Genomic DNA, 17,848 nt, shown 5'->3' on the forward strand with positions numbered 1-17,848 from the left:
TGTTAGAGAGGAGAAGGGAGTTGGAGTAAATTGGAAGGGGAGGTGAACCATGAGAGACTATGGACTCTGAAAAACAATCTGAGGGGATTGAAGGGGCGGGGGGTGGGAGGTCAGGGTACCAGATGGTGGGTATTATAGAGGGCATGGATTGCATGGAGCACTGGGTGTGGTGCAAAAATAATGAATACTGTTATGCTGAAAATAAATAAATTGAAAATAAAATTAAATTAAAAAAAAAAAGAATTACGTTTGCTGTAGGTTTTCCATAGATTAATCAGAGGGCATCATATGATCATCATAACACATTTAATATTAATGTGGTCAATGACATTTATTGTTTTTCTGATCATAAACCACTTTTGCATTGCTAATGCCTATTGCATTATAGAGATAATCCTATATTGGTCACATTATTTTCTTTTCCAGTACAAACCACTGGATTTAGTTTTGTTTTCTATAGTGACTAGTGACCTTGCCAAATTTCTGAGTTAATTCGAAACTTTATTTGTAGATTTTTTGGTAAACTTTATAAATTAAATCACATAGTCAGTGATTAATGACAATTTTATTTCTTCTTAGTCTTGCTGGCTTTATGACACTGTGCAGTGTTCAACAGTACAACATTACAGTGTTGAATAGAAGTGGTAATCATGACCACCCCTGTCTTTTTCCAAAATGTGAGGAGGGAGGGAAAGCTTTTATTTGGCTAATATTTTGTAGATAGGCTTTATCAAATTAAGAAAGCTCCCTTCTGGGACGCTTGGGTGGCTCAGTTGGTTAAGCGGCTGCCTTTGGCTTAGGTCATGATCCCAGCGTCCTGAGATCCAGTCCCTACATTGGGCTCCTTGCTCAGTGGGGAACCTGCTTCTCCCTCTGCCTCTGCCTGCCACTCTGTCTGCCTGTGCTCACTCTCTCTGACAAATAAATAAAATCTAAAAAAAAAAAAAAAGCTCCCTTCTGTTCCTGGTTTGTTATGATTACTTTAAATCATGAGTGAGTTTTGAATTTTATCAAATGTGGGTTGTTTTTTTTTTTTTTCTGTATCAATTTAGGTGACTATAAAGGCTTTATCCCTCCTTATTTGCTTAATGTGGAGAATTTCAAATGTCAAAACGACTTTGCATTCCTGGAATAAACCCAGTGGTCATAATGTACAATCTTTTTTATATACCTCTTGATTTATTTTTATTTTATTTAGAATTTTTTTTATGTTCATGGCCTGTAGATTACCTTGTAATTTTCCTTTCTTTTAATCTTTTTTATTTATTTATTTGACAGACAGAGATCACAAGTAGGCAGAGAGGCAGGCAGAGAGTGAGAGAGAGGAGGAAGCAGGCTCCCTGCGGAGCAGAGAGCCCGATGTGGGGCTCGATCCCAGGACCCTGGGATCATGACCTGAGCCGAAGGCAGTGGTTTAACCCACTGAGCCACCCAGGCGCCCCTTTTCTTTTAATATCTTTGTCTGGTTTGGCTAACAAGACTGTGCTGACCTCATAAAACAGATTAGCACATAATCTCTTCTTCTCTTATCTGAAATAGTTTGAGTCAGATTGTTGTTATTTCTTCCATAAATACTTGGATGAATTCCAAGTGCAGCCAACTTATATAGAGATGTCTCTGTGGAAAGGTTATTTTAAATTTACGATTCAATTTTTAATACATATGCAAGAGTATTCATATGGTTCATTTCTTCTTGTGTCAGTTTTGATGAATTCTGTTTTTTAAGATATATGTCCCTTTCACCTAAATTTGTCATACTGTCTCTCCCCTTACTGTCCTCTTAACCTTTTTTAATGTGTGTGACATGATATTAATAATTTGTGTTTTCTTTCTTGATTAGTCTTGCTAGGAGTTATGAACTTTGTTAGTCTTTTCCAAGAGTTATCTCTATTTTATGTTTCATTGATTTTTTTTTGTTCTATTTTTATTATTTCCTTCCCTCTACTTTCTTGCTATTTATTTGCTCTTCTTTTTCTGCCTTCTTGAAGTGGGAGCTTATAGAGATGGTTCCCGACGTACTATGTAGTTCAACGTACGATATTTTGACTTTACGGTGATGCAAAAGCAATATGCATTCAGTTGGAACTGTACTTCACATTGTGTATTTTGATCTTTTGATCTTTTCCTGGGCCAGTAATATGCAGGAAGATCCTCTCCTAATGCTGGGCAGCAGCAGGCAGTCTCAGCTTCTAGTTGCCTCCACAATCACAAGGGTAGACAACTGATACAGCCATTCTGTACCCATAAAATCATTCTGTTTTTCATTTTCAGTGCAGTAGTTAATAAATTAAAGGAGATATTCAACACTTTATTCTAAAGAAGGTTTGTGTTAGATGATTCCCTGTAGGCTAATGTAAGTGCTCTGAGCACATTTAAGGTGGACTAGTGAGGCTAAGCTATTACGTTCAGTAGGTTGGGTACATTAAATGCATTTTCAGCATATTTCATCTTACTATGGGCTTCATTGGACATGACCCTATTGTGAGTCAAGGAAGATCGGTATCATCAATCTTCAAACTTTTTTTGGTAATATATTCATTTAAATATCATCTGTATTTCCATGTAAACAGAAACTTCGTTGTATCCATGTTTTTGTGTGTCATATTTTGTGTATTTTTCACTGCAAAGTATTTTCTGATTCCCACTGTGATTTCTTCTTTGACTCATGGATTATTTTAAAAAGTGTATTTCCAAACATAACAAGATTTCCTAGTTATCTTTTTATTATTTATTTCAAAGTAAATTCCATTGTAGTCAACCAATAGGTTGTATATCAATCCTTATATATTTGTTCATAGTTATACTTTTAGTGAGGGATGTCCCCCTAATATTTGAAATGATATGTTCTATAGTTATTGGGTACAGTGTTCTATACATGTTAAGAGGATAAATTTTGTCAATCTTCTTCCAATCATCTGTAGTCCTTTGGATTTTTATCTGCATGTTGTATCAGCTGCTGCAAGATACTTGTTAAAAATTTCAACTAAGATGGTGTTTTTTTTTTGTTTTGTTTTTTTTTTAGTTTTTTCAGGTTTTGCTTTATGTTTTTTTGAGACTAGGTCTAGATTTAAATTTTATCCATTATGATTTTTTTTCTTTGAACCTTTATTTACTTAGAAGTATGTTATTTGCATTTCTGCTGTTAAAGTTTTTAACAAGAGAGTGAGGCAGTAAAATGTGTTTTTTAAAAAGAACAATTGGTGATGACAATAGGTTTCCTTCTGTCAAGGCACTTTTATGTCCCTGTCTCTGTGTCCTACTTTGCAGTTACAAAAATAAACTGGAGACTTATCAGTTAAGCCAATTATCAATATATGAACTACTGGCAGCACTAGTCACTTTGGTAAATTAAGTGAAATTTTCAGCGCTTACTGACTTGTAATTCATAGTGTTCACTTCTGTTCTCTCAAACCCTGAAGTGGGTGACTGGGGTTCTGTTGGCTCTGACTAATTTTTGAATACTTGCATCTGACTTGAATCTCCAAGAGATCAATCTGATAAGGTAATCTGATTTCACTAACCAAATGACCTTATCTCAGAATGAGTAAGGTGTATAATCATGTTAACAAGCATAAGCAAGTATGTCAGCTTCCACTCTTTTGAGATAGTATATATAATGTGACTCCTTTTTATCACTGAATGTAACAACATTCCTTATACATGGTTTTTTGAACAAAATGAGGCAATTTTCTTGCCTGGTGGGCATTATGAGGCTTATACAACTCTCCATAATCTGAAGCATAAACGTGATGTAAGATGCAGTTTGGTTTATACCTAATAGCTTCTGAGAAATTTTTCATAGAATTTTGGTGGTCGGCAAAGGAATTACTGGAATAAAAATATCGCAGCTTCTGTGCTGTGTGCAGATACTTACTGAGTGTGATGAAGGAATTACTGTCTAACCATGCACATATTCTGAGCAATTAGGCCAAGTGCCAAAACCATTAAGGCTCAAATGCCAAGTGCCCGTAGGGAGGGTTCTGTTACAGGATTTAGCAACCAACCCCTGGCTCAGTTACCAGAGGGTGGCACTCCAGGCTTCCTGATAGCAGTGCCAGGCCCACTGAGACTCAGCAGCTGCCACCCGGCTTTTGCTGGCTTCCAGAGACTCTCCTCAATGCTTCCTCTGTCCCCGCCCTTCTTGCCCATCTGCCCTCCATCTGCCTGCCACCTGAGTGGTGGGGGCCCCGTTGGGGGCACCTTACGAGTTGAGTCATGACACCCAGATGACACATGGCATGCACCTTCCCTGTGCCTCCACGGCTCTTTCTCCAGTTTGGCAGCTTAAAAGGAAAGCGTTGCCAACTCCTGTTTCATAACATTTCAGGGGCTCCATTCTGAGGCTTCTAGAGTTTCCCAGCTCAAGGAAACTGGGCATGGGGGTGGGATAGGGAGAGCCATTCAGGGATTGGGGACATCCAGGCACCCCTGGCCTACGCCCCCCTCCCCCAAAAAACCTGCGGAAACAAGAGTAGCCTTTGTAACTCCACAATTTCATCAAGATGAGCTGAAATCTGGTTCTGCCATTTCCCCGTCTCGTCCTGTTCCACAACCCACCCACCCACCTCCCCCCCAACACACAAAAAAGCAAAACACAGAGCTCTGCAGTATCTTCACAATTTGACTTTTATCCAGAACTGAGGCTCTTTATTTGTTAGAGCTAAGTGTTTGGTCCAAGATTTTCTAATCCTTTCTGTGGGAACTTGAATCAGCACCCCCTCCCCAGTCCCCCGTGGAAGCAGATGGGGATCTTGGCGAGGTTTAGAAGTCCGGGACTTGGCAGGGTGAGATTTCTATTTGCCAGGCTGAATTGCTTGTAATTAAAAAGCTCATCCTCCTCCTTTTTGCACTTCTGAACTTATCTGAGGAATCAAGAGAGTATTTAATCATGCACAGAAACAAATCTGTTCCTATAAGTGAAAATCTGCAGTTGAAGTCGGGCTTAGTGGTAGCAGTGAGTCACGCAGGCTGGTGGGGGTGACGGGGCACCGTCCGTGTCCCGTGCCCAGGTCAGGGCTGGGCGCGCAGCCCTCCTCTCTGCCCCCTTCTCCCGCTATCTCCTGTCCCTGTCCCTTTGCCTCACTTGTGGCTCCAGGCGACATTCCTGGACTGGGGGATTCTGAAGCAGGTTTGGGGTTTTGTTAGTGACACTCACTGACACCAGATTGGTAATGTTTATCTGCTTTCTAATACCGAAAAGAAAATAACTCATTAGTGTTGACATTTTAACGTTCTAGCGTTCTGAGACAAAACTTAACTTTGCTCCTTCCAGACTGAGCTGTGCTAATTGCCAGATTGAGCGTACGTTGGAAACTTGGGAACAAAGTGAGGCGTGACCATTTGTGGCTCTTGGGGTAATAAGCGCTCAGAGTTAATTTTAGAAGTAACTGTTTCAAAAAAAAAAAAAAATCCAAAGGGTGAGTAGCGGGACTTTGCTCCCATGGAGGAGCTCTCCTATGGGGCATGGGTGGCATGGGTGGCTTGGGTGGCAGACGCAGAGGCAACAGTGGCAGGCAGCCCTGATGCACCACCAGAGAGGGGGAGCAGAGCATTCTGTCTGCTTTCGTGACCGTGACTGCTGGGAGCGTTTGTGGAGTCTCCCTGGAGTTGGGTGCCCCGGAGGTGGGTGCCCTGCATTCTTCCAGCGGAGGTGGGGGAGGTGGCCCTTGTGCAGGCTCCCTTCCAGGTTGGCAAGGGCTCGTGCTGCCACATGGGAGCCTTTCTCTGTGCAGTTGTTCTCCGCTCCTACACATACCTGTCACACAGGCAGACAGCTGGCTCCAGTTCTAGCCTTAAAGTCTGCCATGAGGGGGAAGCAGGCAGGAAGAGCGCCGATGGCACAGCTCGCTGGGCAAGCCATGGCAGGATGACCTCTGGACACGATGGGGGTGGGGGGAGGGGGACAGAACCCAACCCTGCTACGCCAGACTGCAGCTGGAGCTTCCAAACTGGAGACTCCCTGGTGAGGCCGAGGACCCAGCAACCGTGAGTTGGGCCCACCCCTGAGCTGTCACCATTGTGCGCAAGCAGCCCCCCGTGTTGGGTTTCCCGAGTCATTCAGAGGCTCCACAAGGCACCGAGGTCTCCTTCCATGGAGGTGGCCCAATCAGGCCCTCTGATTGCTCTCGTTCACATTCATTTATGCAATTTTGTTTTCTTGCCGTTTAACACACGTGTCTCTTTCTATCTCTTTCACACTCACACACAATGAGATTTAGTAACCCATTTTAATGAGGCAATTATATTTTAACTCCATTATGTGCAATTATCCACTTACATAAATTGCCCCAGCTGGAGCGCCTGGTGTTGATGTCTCACTGGCACTGGCTTGCCGGCCCCTGGGGGCAGCTGGGCCTCCAGCCCTGGAACAGGGACGCTCCTGCCGCCCCTGCTGCTCTCCACAGGTGGCTTCGTGCCGCCAAGGGGCAGGGACATTTGCAATTTCTGGCCCACCCGGTGCAGCTCTGGATGGCCGCGTGGGTGGTCTAGAACTCTGTCATCTGCTTTGCTGGGCTGGCAGGGCTGTCTATCTAGACCCAGAGCCCTAGTACCGAGCACCGAGCACCTAGCACCGAGTGGCCAGAAAAACAGCCTCGGACCATCGGAGCCATGCACCTTTCCGTATCCTTTTCCTTTCCAGTCGTCTAGGCTTGACCTGCCTGGGGATGGGATGAAAGGCTGAAGGCCCCTATACGCCCATCCCACCTGTCATAACTTTAAAACAGGCTTTAATGATGAGCTGGGTACTTCATTCAAAGTAACGATCTCCTCCTCTATATGGGAACACGAAACAGGACAGGGCAGTCATCCAAGGACTTGCCACCCCGCTCACGAACCAGAAGTTACCCAGTACTTTCGCATCGACCTATAGCCTTTCATTTCACCCTTGCCTACCCCTCCGAGGGCACCGTGTGCTTACATTTTGTCCTTACCTTTCACTTAATTGTTTAAACGTACTGTCAGGCACGTATGCATCTGGATTCACTGTGTTAGTTTCACTGGCTTTGAGTTTTACCGAAGTGGTGTCATTCTAGAGGTAGCCCCCCGTAACCCAGTCTTCTCCACTGGGTGTAATGAGAGAGATTGGCCTCTGCAACTGTGTGGAGTTACGGCTCCTTTCTAGTCACTGCTATAATAGCATCGTGTGACGAGTTCTCTCCATCCCATCGGTCAAATGAACTTCTGGCTTTCTAGATTGTTTGTTTCGCAGTATGAGCAATCCTTCCATAATATCCCTGTGTACACAGACTAGTATGAATACACAAGAATGTCTGTACCCCGGCGTGGCATTTCTGGGTTCTAGAGTATATAAATGTTCAAGATTTTCAGAGAGTACCAAATTGCTTTCCAGGTGGTTGAACCAACTCATGGCCCCTCCTGCCAGGCAGTATCTTTTGCAGTTTTCCAGATTACCACAGTGTCCAGTGTTACATATGGTTAAGAGCATCTTTTGGATCTGTGGGACCTTGAAAAAACTAGTGGCTCTCTGTAAGCCCCAGCTTTCTCATCTGTGAAGCTGGAGGAAAATGCTTGAGTATGGCACCTGAAATATCTAGTGGGTCACCTTGGCAAATTTCCTTGCCTTAGGAAAATACAATCTTGCCCAGCAACTCAGAACCTTCACGTTGCCAAGGGTAGCCAACCAAAATTCCTTGGGCTGTTACGATGTTGGCTGCTTGTACCTTTCACAATTTAAGCCTGTCCTACAAAGAAAATGAGAGATCAGCAAGATACCAGAAGGTATGAACATTTTCTGGTTTGCTTCACAGGTGGTAATCTGGTCATTTATGTAATTAACACCCACTGCCATTGCTGTCATCTGGTACATGTTAGCTGCGTTTTCTCTATGGACTGTCAGTGGAATGCCAGTGCCCTTGGGGCCGCACAAGGTGACAGGAGCCACACCGAGGCTCAGGAGCCCGTGCCGATGCTGAGGGCAGTGACAGCAGAGGAGGGCTTTTATACCTGTCCCTTATCTCCCCCACCAAGGTCCTCGAAGTGCGGTGTTATTTCCATTCCTCGCTTTTACAGATAAAGAAACTGAAACTATGAGACGGTTAAGTGACTTGTCTTATATAAGTTACAGAAGCTGGACTGCAGCCCAAGTCTTCTGTCACTGAACCCAGCGCTTTTGTCCCACTGCCTCCCGCCTCCCACTACCCCCGCCCCGCTGAATTATGGTCCATTGTGTGTGTATTCATTTTTTCCTCCCCATGCTATTTAGTAATCCACTTGCTTATATTTAAAATAAAAAGAAATTCTTTTGTGTTTCCAGAGGTGGCGGGTAGCCATTAGGCAGACGGACTGCCGAACAAAGTTCACCGTCCATTTGCTTTCGGAGGAACGGTTTGCGAATTCATTGTCAAAGGCTTATTCATAATGAGTAAGGCTTAGGACCACGGGCTTTGATTTCTCCCGGTCAAGTTTTAATGACGGAAAAGTTTGGTAACAAGTGAAGCGCGTAGCTACTGCGCTCTCTTTGTTCTTCCTTGACTTCTCTTCCTGTTTCTGCAAGACCTCCCTTGATCATGTTAATCGTCTTTTTTGTGCTCGTTTTCACTAAAAAGAGTTCTGCGTTCTGAGGGCTCAGGCATGGACTGTTGTTCCTGGTATAGGTGGGGGCGGGGGGCCGGCGGTGACGGCAGAGGGGCGCGGGCACAGGCGCGGTCCCTGGCCTACCACCCTGCCCACAGGCCTGAGCCAAGAAGAAAGTGCTGCTGCCTAGTGAGGGTCATTCCATCCAAAGCTGAGGGACAAGGACCACCCTGATTCCTACCACTCAGGGCCTGCCCCCAGACCACCACTCGGCAGGTAACAGATCCCACAGTCTTTCTGGCTTATTTCCCACTGAACTCTGAAAGGCACTTGTTTGCGAGACTTTCCAGGTGCTTCTTTGTATATGGTTTTGGGGGCAGATGCGATTGGCCAGGTGTGTTTGGTCCGGAGGCTCCAAGTTGAAGTTACCATGTGGGGTGGGTCTCAGCCTCGCCCCAGACTTCCCAGCGAGAGCCTGATTCAGCAGTTCTGGTCTCTGCGGAAAGACAGTCATCACTGAAACCTGACTCTGGCCGCTCCTCTGGGGGGTGATTTAACCCCACTGGCCCTTTCTTCCCTTGTAGGTATGGTTTCTGCCCTCGGGCAGCTTGTAGTCTCTGTTCCCTCAGCTCTCCGCTGTTGGACAGCTGCAGCTAGGCCTTACTTTGTGTTCTGTGCGGGGACACAAGCCCCTGAATATTAGCCGAAAGGATTTGGTCATTGGAAGTCAGAGGAATTCTCCATAAAAACCTAAAAGAAACTTTGCTCAAGTTACTCCCCACTTCTGTGGTGTCACATAATTTATGATCTATATTCTGGCTCAAGAGACCGTCCTCGGACTCAGCTCTCTTATGGATGGTGAAGGTGAACAAGTACTTGACTCACCAAATGGTCTCTTAAGAAACAGAAAAAAAATAGCCTTCATCGAGTCATCTTATGCTCTCGTGCCCCGTCAAGGAGCTGAAGGGTTTTCCAAAGAAGACGAATACTAGAGGCTCTAGTCTGAGCAGTGACTACACTGCTGCCCCTGTGACTGTCCCTGTCCCAGGCACTGCCTCCTTCTGTGTGCTGCCATTTTGGATCTCCAGCTTGGAGCCAGGCATCAACTCCACAAAGCAGACATTGGTATCACTGTTTTCCAGATGAGAATCGGGAAGGTCAGATTGAGGGACTTTGTCCAAGGGCACAGCAGGTACCGAAGCCGGTTCTGTCTACCCCATGCTCTTCTTAACTCTCCACCCATCCTACCACCAGGAAGGGGAAAGAGCAGATCTGTCTCCAAGGCAACCAGAGGAAGGAGGTGGGTCTTCACTGGGTACCGCTCATTTGGGATGTTCACAGCTACTTGATTCTTGGGCAGAGGCTCAGGCCTGGACTGAGGCAGCAGGGAGCGCTTTCCAAATGGACTTCCCTGGCTCTTCGAAGGGAGAAGTTTTCATGTGATCTGGATTTCCCCCTAACAGCGGGAGCCTTGAGCACCGGAGGTTTGTGAGTGAGACTTCTGATAGACAAAGAGGAGGAGATTTTATGACACCTACCATTTTCTGCTGACAACCAAAGAGGCCAGGACACCATGATTCTCAGTAACTAGAAGCTGATTATCTTCTTCTACCTCTGCTTTGATTAGAACAGGCAGAAAACAAAACAGAACTTTGACGATTGTCAGATTGTAAGTTGGTAGTGCCAGTCAGTAACAGAACTGGGCCACTATCACTCATCAGTTATCTATTGAGGAGTCACTGGAATGTAGAAATTCTGCACCAGCTGGACTCCAAGCAGGATTCTTTTAAGGCTGGTAGTTTTGTGGAAATGGGCTAATTCTTCCCTGCGACGTAAGTTCCATCCACCTAATAATCAGCTGCTTCTTATTTAAACATAAGTGCATTCTTGAAGAAATGCTGTGTTAACCTGTGTAAGCCTGTCAGGCTGAACTCTAATTAGTCCTGATGGATACGGAAATTATGTCTCTATTGACATTTTTGTTTGCTCCATGAGATCTAACTACTGGCCAAAATGAACCTAAAAATCAGCCTCACAAGGGAATGTGAGGGCTGTGAGAAATTTGGTAGCTTTAGTGTAAAATGGCTGGGCGGAAACCCACAGGCAGGTTTCAAAATGACCTCCCATTTCACCTAGTGAGGCTGTCTCATTGCAGTGAAAGGCCCACCCAAACGCTTCCTTGGCTGTATTATTAATAGGGCAATAAGCCCGAGTTTATATCTGCCAAAGGAGATCTTAGTTGTGACTTCCAGAGTCTTCCATATTATCTGTTCTTCCCTAAACTTCATACAATTTTAAAACTTTATAAATTTTCACGTACATTTTGAAGGCTTCTTTTTGCTAATAGAAAGTCATTTATTTTATTATTTTTTTAAATTTTTTAAAGAAGATTTTATTTATTTATTTGACAGATCACAAGTAGGCAGAGAGAGACAGAGAAAGAGAGAAAGGAGGAAGCAGGTTCTCTGCTGAGCAGAGAGCCCGATGTGGGACTTGATCCCAGGACCCTGAGATCATGACCTGAGCTGAAGGCAGAGGCTTAACCACTGAGCCACCCAGGCACCCCTGCTAATAGAAAGTCATTTCAAAATAAATAAATTGTTAGGGCAATTATTTCTAGTCTTTAGAACAGAATATCAGATACTCATTAAAAATAGAGTTTTGAAAAAATCTAAGAACTGTATTTAGTGTTTGGTACAACTTACGTTATACTTAAAGGCTCTTCTATTTGATATATCATCTTGGATATTAATAAATGTCACTGCTGTAGCTTTTATACTGGTTCCTTTGTAAATCTACTTGATGATAATTATTTTACTTTTATCAGTGGTTTAGAGCAAACCTTTTAGTTATCTTTATGTCTAGGTAGTTTACAAAGATACAAAATTTGCAAAGTTGGTCTTTTCACATCATTGTGAAATCAGTGTGATTGTATGCAGAAGATTCTAAGGGAGTGAAATTGCAAATTCATTAGTAATGATTATGTAAAATAGGGGTTATCAAAATGCAAAGCCACAATAACGACATTGAAATAGCAATGAAATGTCAACACTCAGTTGTAGAGGCATTTCCATGGCTTCCAGCCACGAGGGAAGGTCTGGTTTTGCTGAAAGATACCAGGTGTGATGGGTGAGTATTATTCTCTGAAGCCAAGGCCTTGGAGTCACATCTTACCTCTGTCATCTGTTACCTAAACTAGATTACCCTGAAAAAAGTAACAGATTTTGTGCCTCAGTTTCCTCGTTGGTAAGAAAGGGATAATGGTCTTGTGATTCAAATAAAAACACATGAAATGCAGAGCACAAAATATGCATTCACTGGATGTTAACTGCTCTTATCTTCATTATGTTTATATTGCTGAAATTTAGATTGGGGGGAAAAAGAAAAAAAAAATGGACACAACTCAGGTGTCTCTACCTTCTTAATCCTTGGTATAATGGTCAAAGTTCTAGAGGAAAAATGAGGACATCTGCGTTCCAGTCTAGGCTTTGACTCCCACTTGCTTTGCAACCCTGTAATACATCTGGATGCTTGCTTCCCTCCTCACTATAATGAGAGGGTCCTGCCAGAGCCTCCCTCTTCCCACGAGCCCCAGACACTCAGATCTGGCTCAAGTGGCTCAAAAACCCACTATTACTTATTTTTTTTAATGTAGTATTAGGTTTTAATGCACCAAAGCAAAATAAATTGTCCAGATGCCAGCTAAAGGGAAAGCTGGAAATAATCTACACAATCTTTTCCGAGATACTTTGGAAAGACTTTTTAGGCAAAATTCTAATCAGCGGAGTCAGAAAAACAAGACCACATTTTAAAAGCGAAAGAAAACAACTGCAAGCGAATAGTAGTTCTCACCTCTTTTATTCCAGTGTCCGGCTTTGGTTCTAGGGCTATCCCATGAAAAGAGGGGCAGAGGAGCAAGGACGAGGAAGCAAGAGGGAGGAGGGAGCTTGTCCTGTGTGGTTGTTATTTTATGAAAAGGTATGCTGGCCAATTTTTTCCAAAGACTAAATCAACCAACACCCAGCAATCTGCCCCAAGAATTTTTTTCCCCCCAATTCAGACCTAATCAAAATAATCTGGTTGTGTCCAAAATGTTTCTAGTAAAATGGCCGTCTCTCTCTTTTCCAGTGTTATTGTTAAATCTGAGCTCCTGTGGGCTTGCACAACCCCGTTGCTGGCCAACATTAGCCAAGGGAATATTCGTACTGTGCGTGTTTCCCTCGGAAAAATGAAGGTGAATAAATGGGAAAAGATGTAACGAATGTTTTGCAACCTTATTATAAATACTTTATGAATGAATCATAGAAATTAAAGATGAAAAAGCCCACTAACTCAGCTGGTTCCCTGATGTCTGCTGCCATATACTTTTAAGTGGTTTGTCTGGTCTAGTTTCTAGTGACTCAGGTTATAGGGAATTTACCACTTTCCCAGTGGAGACAATCTGGCCAGCTAGGAAAATTTCTCAAATTCCCCCTGCTTTGTTTAATATCTCACTAATCTCATATTATTTAGCTTATTGAATGGTTTATTTCTGGTGTCTTTAGATTCTTCATTGTTTTCTATGCATATCTTACATTTCTTTCTTTTCTTTTCATTCAACCTTCCTCTCTTTTTTTGTCAGGAAGAAAGCAAATACTTTTATTTTTTTATTTTTTATTTTTGCTTGTGGATCTGTGAGCAGTAACCATTGGTTTCATTCAACAGATTAACAATAACAGCCACAACCTGGTTTGATCACTATATAACACCATATATATATAACACAATATATATATAACACAATAGTTATATTGTCAAGTGATATGCTAAATACTTTATATTTATTATCTCATTTATTACGTCCCTACTATTCAGATACCAGGAGGGCAAAGTTAAGTAGGATCCTGCAGTTTTTGTGTTAAGACTGATGAATCACAGAGCTGAATCCCTGAAATGGATAATACATCATACATTAATTTAAAAAAAGAAGTTAATATGCATTAAACAGAGTCCTGCAATTGTTGTCGAAGAGGAGAGAAGGAGATGGAAGGAGACAAGCATTCAAACAGATCATGTCAACACGGCACCCCAGGGCCCTGTGGGAATGTGGTGGGTGAGGGGGTCCCTCCAGCTTTGAAGCAGAAGCAGCAAAGGCACGGGTCCCTGCACTGGGGAGATGATATTCCAGATGAGGCAAACTCCAGGTCGAATTCTCAAACAGAGCCTGTGGAGTTGGAGAGGACGGTTGCTTCAGAAATGACATTAAGTTCAATGTTACTAAGTAGAAAATTTTGAGAATTGTTGGGAGATAAACTAGGCCAGGGTCAGATTGTGGAAAGCTCTGGTATTATCTGCTGGGAAATTTGGACTTTGCTCTGGTTTTGAAGCAGAGGAGTGACGTGAGTGCCATGAGGAAAACACCCAGGAGTAGAAGCAAAGGGACTGTGGTTGTGACGTCTGTCCTAGAGAGAGACAATGAGTGTCAGGATTCCCGGGGCAGATTAGTTCTTTCTGGTTGGAACGTCATTGAGGCATTCTGTCTCCCTTGACTCTAAGTAACTATTAAGGTACTTACCAATACCTTCTGAATCTCTGAGTGGATCTTCGGGGTATCTTGATGCTGAAAAATGGGGGGTGGGTGGGTGGGTAGGGAGCCCATGCTGGCTGCAACCAGTGGAGTTATGTCCAAGGATGGTTATTTGCTGACAACTGTCTAACGGTGTCTGTGGAGAGAGACAGGCAATACCACCTAGAAGCATGCAGTCTGTGCGAAGCCCAGTGCCATGGGCGCTAGCATTCATTCTATCAACAAGGTGGCAGCAGAGAGTCAATCTTTGGACAAGCAGCCCAAACCAACATAAGGGGAACTAACCACGTGCAGAAGTGATCCTATCTGAGAGATGAGTTGTTTCTATTTTCCTCCCAGCCTAAAAGTAATAGATAAAAGAAGGCTAATACTTGAGGTCAATAGATTTGATGCGTATCTAATTTGGTTAAGGTGGTTATATTCATAGGATACAAATGATACTAAAATAGCCTTAATCTGATTGATTGAATTCTAACAAGCTTGTCTGAAGCACTGTGCTGACAGAAAGGTAAGGTCTGCTTGGAGTCTAGGAAAAAACAGGATAGACCAAAAGACTCGCACCAATATTCATTCAGAACATCGCAGGAAAGGAGTGACTGTATGTAGCTAACATGTATGTTGCCATCATCCAATTTATCAATGTCTGGAAACACATCAGAATTTCCTATAGCTTGGAGGAAATGGCCCTCCAAATTACTGAACAGTTTTTGTCAGAATCTGAGTTTATCAAATAATCTCCTTTGTATCCACAGAGGCAAAAGGTATAGTAGTAAACAGTGGGCTTTGCTTTCAGACCCTCTGGATTGGTATCTTGGCCCTGACTCTTGGAAGCTGTGTGTATTAGTTTTCTATTGATATATAACAAATTACCCTGAACCTAGCAGTTCAAAATTATAACCATTTATTATCTCACAGTGTTGATGGGTCAGATTCAGAAGTGGTTTAGCTGGGCACTTTTGGCTCAGGGTCTATCATGAGGTTGCTGTCATCAGAAGGCTTGACTGAGGCAGGACGACCCACCCCCAGAGTAGTTCACTTACATGGGGGACCCACTGGTGCTGGTTGTTGGTCCTCCCACCAGGGCTCCTCTACAGGCTCCTTAGGAATCCTCAAGACATACAACTCAAAAGAGAGAGCCAGGAAGAAGGGGCAATCGGTGTCTTTTGTCCTACTGTAGGGAGCACCTCCCATCACTTCTGCCACATTCTGTTCATTAGAACTGGGTCTGTAAGTCTGATTCAAATCAAGGGAGAAGGAGATTGATACCCCACTTCTTGAAGAGAAGAGTTTCAAAGAATTTTCACACGACCGTATGCCATCGCACTGTGTAAACGTGGGCAATTTACCTAAAATCTCCCAATTTCACTTATCAGCCAAAGAAAAATAATTTTAGTATCTGCCTATAGAGTTCTTGTAAGAATAAAATGAATTAGTGGAGAGCTTAAAGCAGTGCGAGATAGATGATGAGAGCTTGGTCAGTTGTTATGCTGATCACTAATTCGGTTCCAGACCTCTTTGGCCTGCGACAGAGCTAATCTAGAGGCAGAAACCATATATGCTGGTATCAGCCATAGGCTTCTCCTTAGGTCAATCATTTCTATAAACAACACAGTTATCTTCATGGCCTCTTGTTGGGCTTTGATGAACTTAGATTCTATTCTTGCCTAGGTTGGGGATCTAAGACCAGCAACATGCTTTCTTCTTCTTTTTTAAAAATAAAGACTTTTTATTCTTTCCTCAACAGTGGAAGTGGTCTGGAAAGGCACCGGCCAGACTACGTGACTCCTCAGGCTCAATGGAATAGAGATGAGGAAGACCAAATGGCACCTGGGGGTCCTGCTGAACTCAGAGGTACAAATCTCAGCTGAGCCATCAGAAGCCATCCAAAAACCCATGAATGGATCCTTTTAGAGTCTTAGGGTGGCATCACTGAGTGAGGGCCTCTCCAGGGCTCTGTCCTAAAGTCACCTCACAAAGCTGTGTCTCTAATATTATAGGAAAGGGAGCCAGAGATGAAAATCCCTTCAAAATCACCCACCTCCATTCCACCTCCAAGAATTGAACTATCAGGAACAAATATTGCGGGAATGTTCTCAGAGGTATTAGCCTAGATTAAATCAAATTAATAAATATTTATTAAGTACCTACTATGAGAAAGTTCACAAAATTTCCTAAATTGTAAGAAACTCTGTGATGGCCAAGGAAGGAATTGAATTTTAACCCATATAGGATCTTAGAGGCACTACTTCTATCTGCTGCAGTCAAAATTCACAGTGATATTCCAAGAACATGGCTCAGGAAGTTAAATAAGGAGAGTTTTGATTTTTTTGCTTAACAAAAGCATTGAATTCAAACCAGAAACCCAGAATCACTACCTACGCTCGCAGTTTCAGCTCTCAAACCAGCAAACTTGCCTTCAAAAAGAGAGAAGAAATTCGATGGGGTGTTCACAGGGCTGGGGGTGGGGAGCGAATGAAATGAAAGTTATAAGTTCAGAACTTTACTTTTTTTTTTTTTTTTAAGATTTTATTTATTTATTTATTTGACAGAGATCACAAGCAGGCAGAGAGGCAGGCAGAGAGAGAGGAGGAAGCAGGCCCCCCGCTGAGCAGAGAGCCCGATGTGGGGCTCGATCCCAGAACTCTGAGATCATGACCTGAGCCGAAGGCAGCGGCTTAACCCACTGAGCCACCCAGGCACCCCCAGAACTTTACTTTTGAATAGCTAAGCAGCACAGTGGCTGGTTCCACAGAAGGCCACACCACCAGAGACCACAAATGTCACCCTCCAGCATGCATACCCTGCTGCCTGTCCCTTCCTTGAAAGAAATGTCCCTTCTATTCAAAGGCAGGATTGAGGGTAAAGTAATACATAGATTTTAACACAATGAAAATGACTATTTTCATTTTAACAAATGAAAATGACTATTTCTGGTCAGGTATTCTTATTGATATGGAAGAAATGAGCAAAGAGACCCCATCGTTTTGGAAGGGATCACATTTTCAGCTCCACAGGAGTTCCAGGATCCCTATTTGCATATTTTCCGTACCCTCTATTACGTAGGGAGGTCTGAGGATATGTGGACATGGACTACTATGATCGAGTCACAGCACATAATTTTCAGGCAAATTTTGCATTTTTAAAGTGGATCACAAACTATCTAATTTCCCCTTGTTTATTCCTATGAGAGAATACCACACAAGGAACCAGGCAGAGGAACAAAGATGAGTCTTTTCCTCGCACAAAGGTCCGCACGAGGAAGGGCGGATGGCTCTCCGCACTGGGCACAGATGCGTGGCTGTAAACCGCATACCCTTCTTTTCTTCTTGGAAAATGGTCCCCAATTAGGCTAGGACACTAGATGAACTGCTGCTAAGGAAAACGTTCATTACTTTCTGCAACAGTGAATGCCATTGAGTTATATCCACGATTCTGAATTCTTTTTCCTCCAAAGGCCCCATTTGGCCTCTAAATCTCTTTCACAACCCCTCCTCCCCTCTCTTAAAAATGTTTCCTATTCACTGGGAGGCTCTCATCCAAGGAAAATAGATGGCAGTGAAGGACCTGGGGGAGGGGGACAGGGAGGCAGAAGGGAGCTGTTTTAGTGAAAGGGTTGGGACGGTTGTTCCCCACATAATGCTTGGATGCTTATTAAGGGGTCGGAGGGCTCTTTTGGCAAACATCAGGTTAGATTCAAACATTCACCCCAGTCCACTGGAATGCACAGATTCATTTGATGGGTTAGGA

The sequence above is a fragment of the Mustela nigripes genome, chromosome 15 (assembly GCF_022355385.1).
Source record: "Mustela nigripes isolate SB6536 chromosome 15, MUSNIG.SB6536, whole genome shotgun sequence".
Lineage (NCBI taxonomy): Eukaryota > Metazoa > Chordata > Mammalia > Carnivora > Mustelidae > Mustela > Mustela nigripes.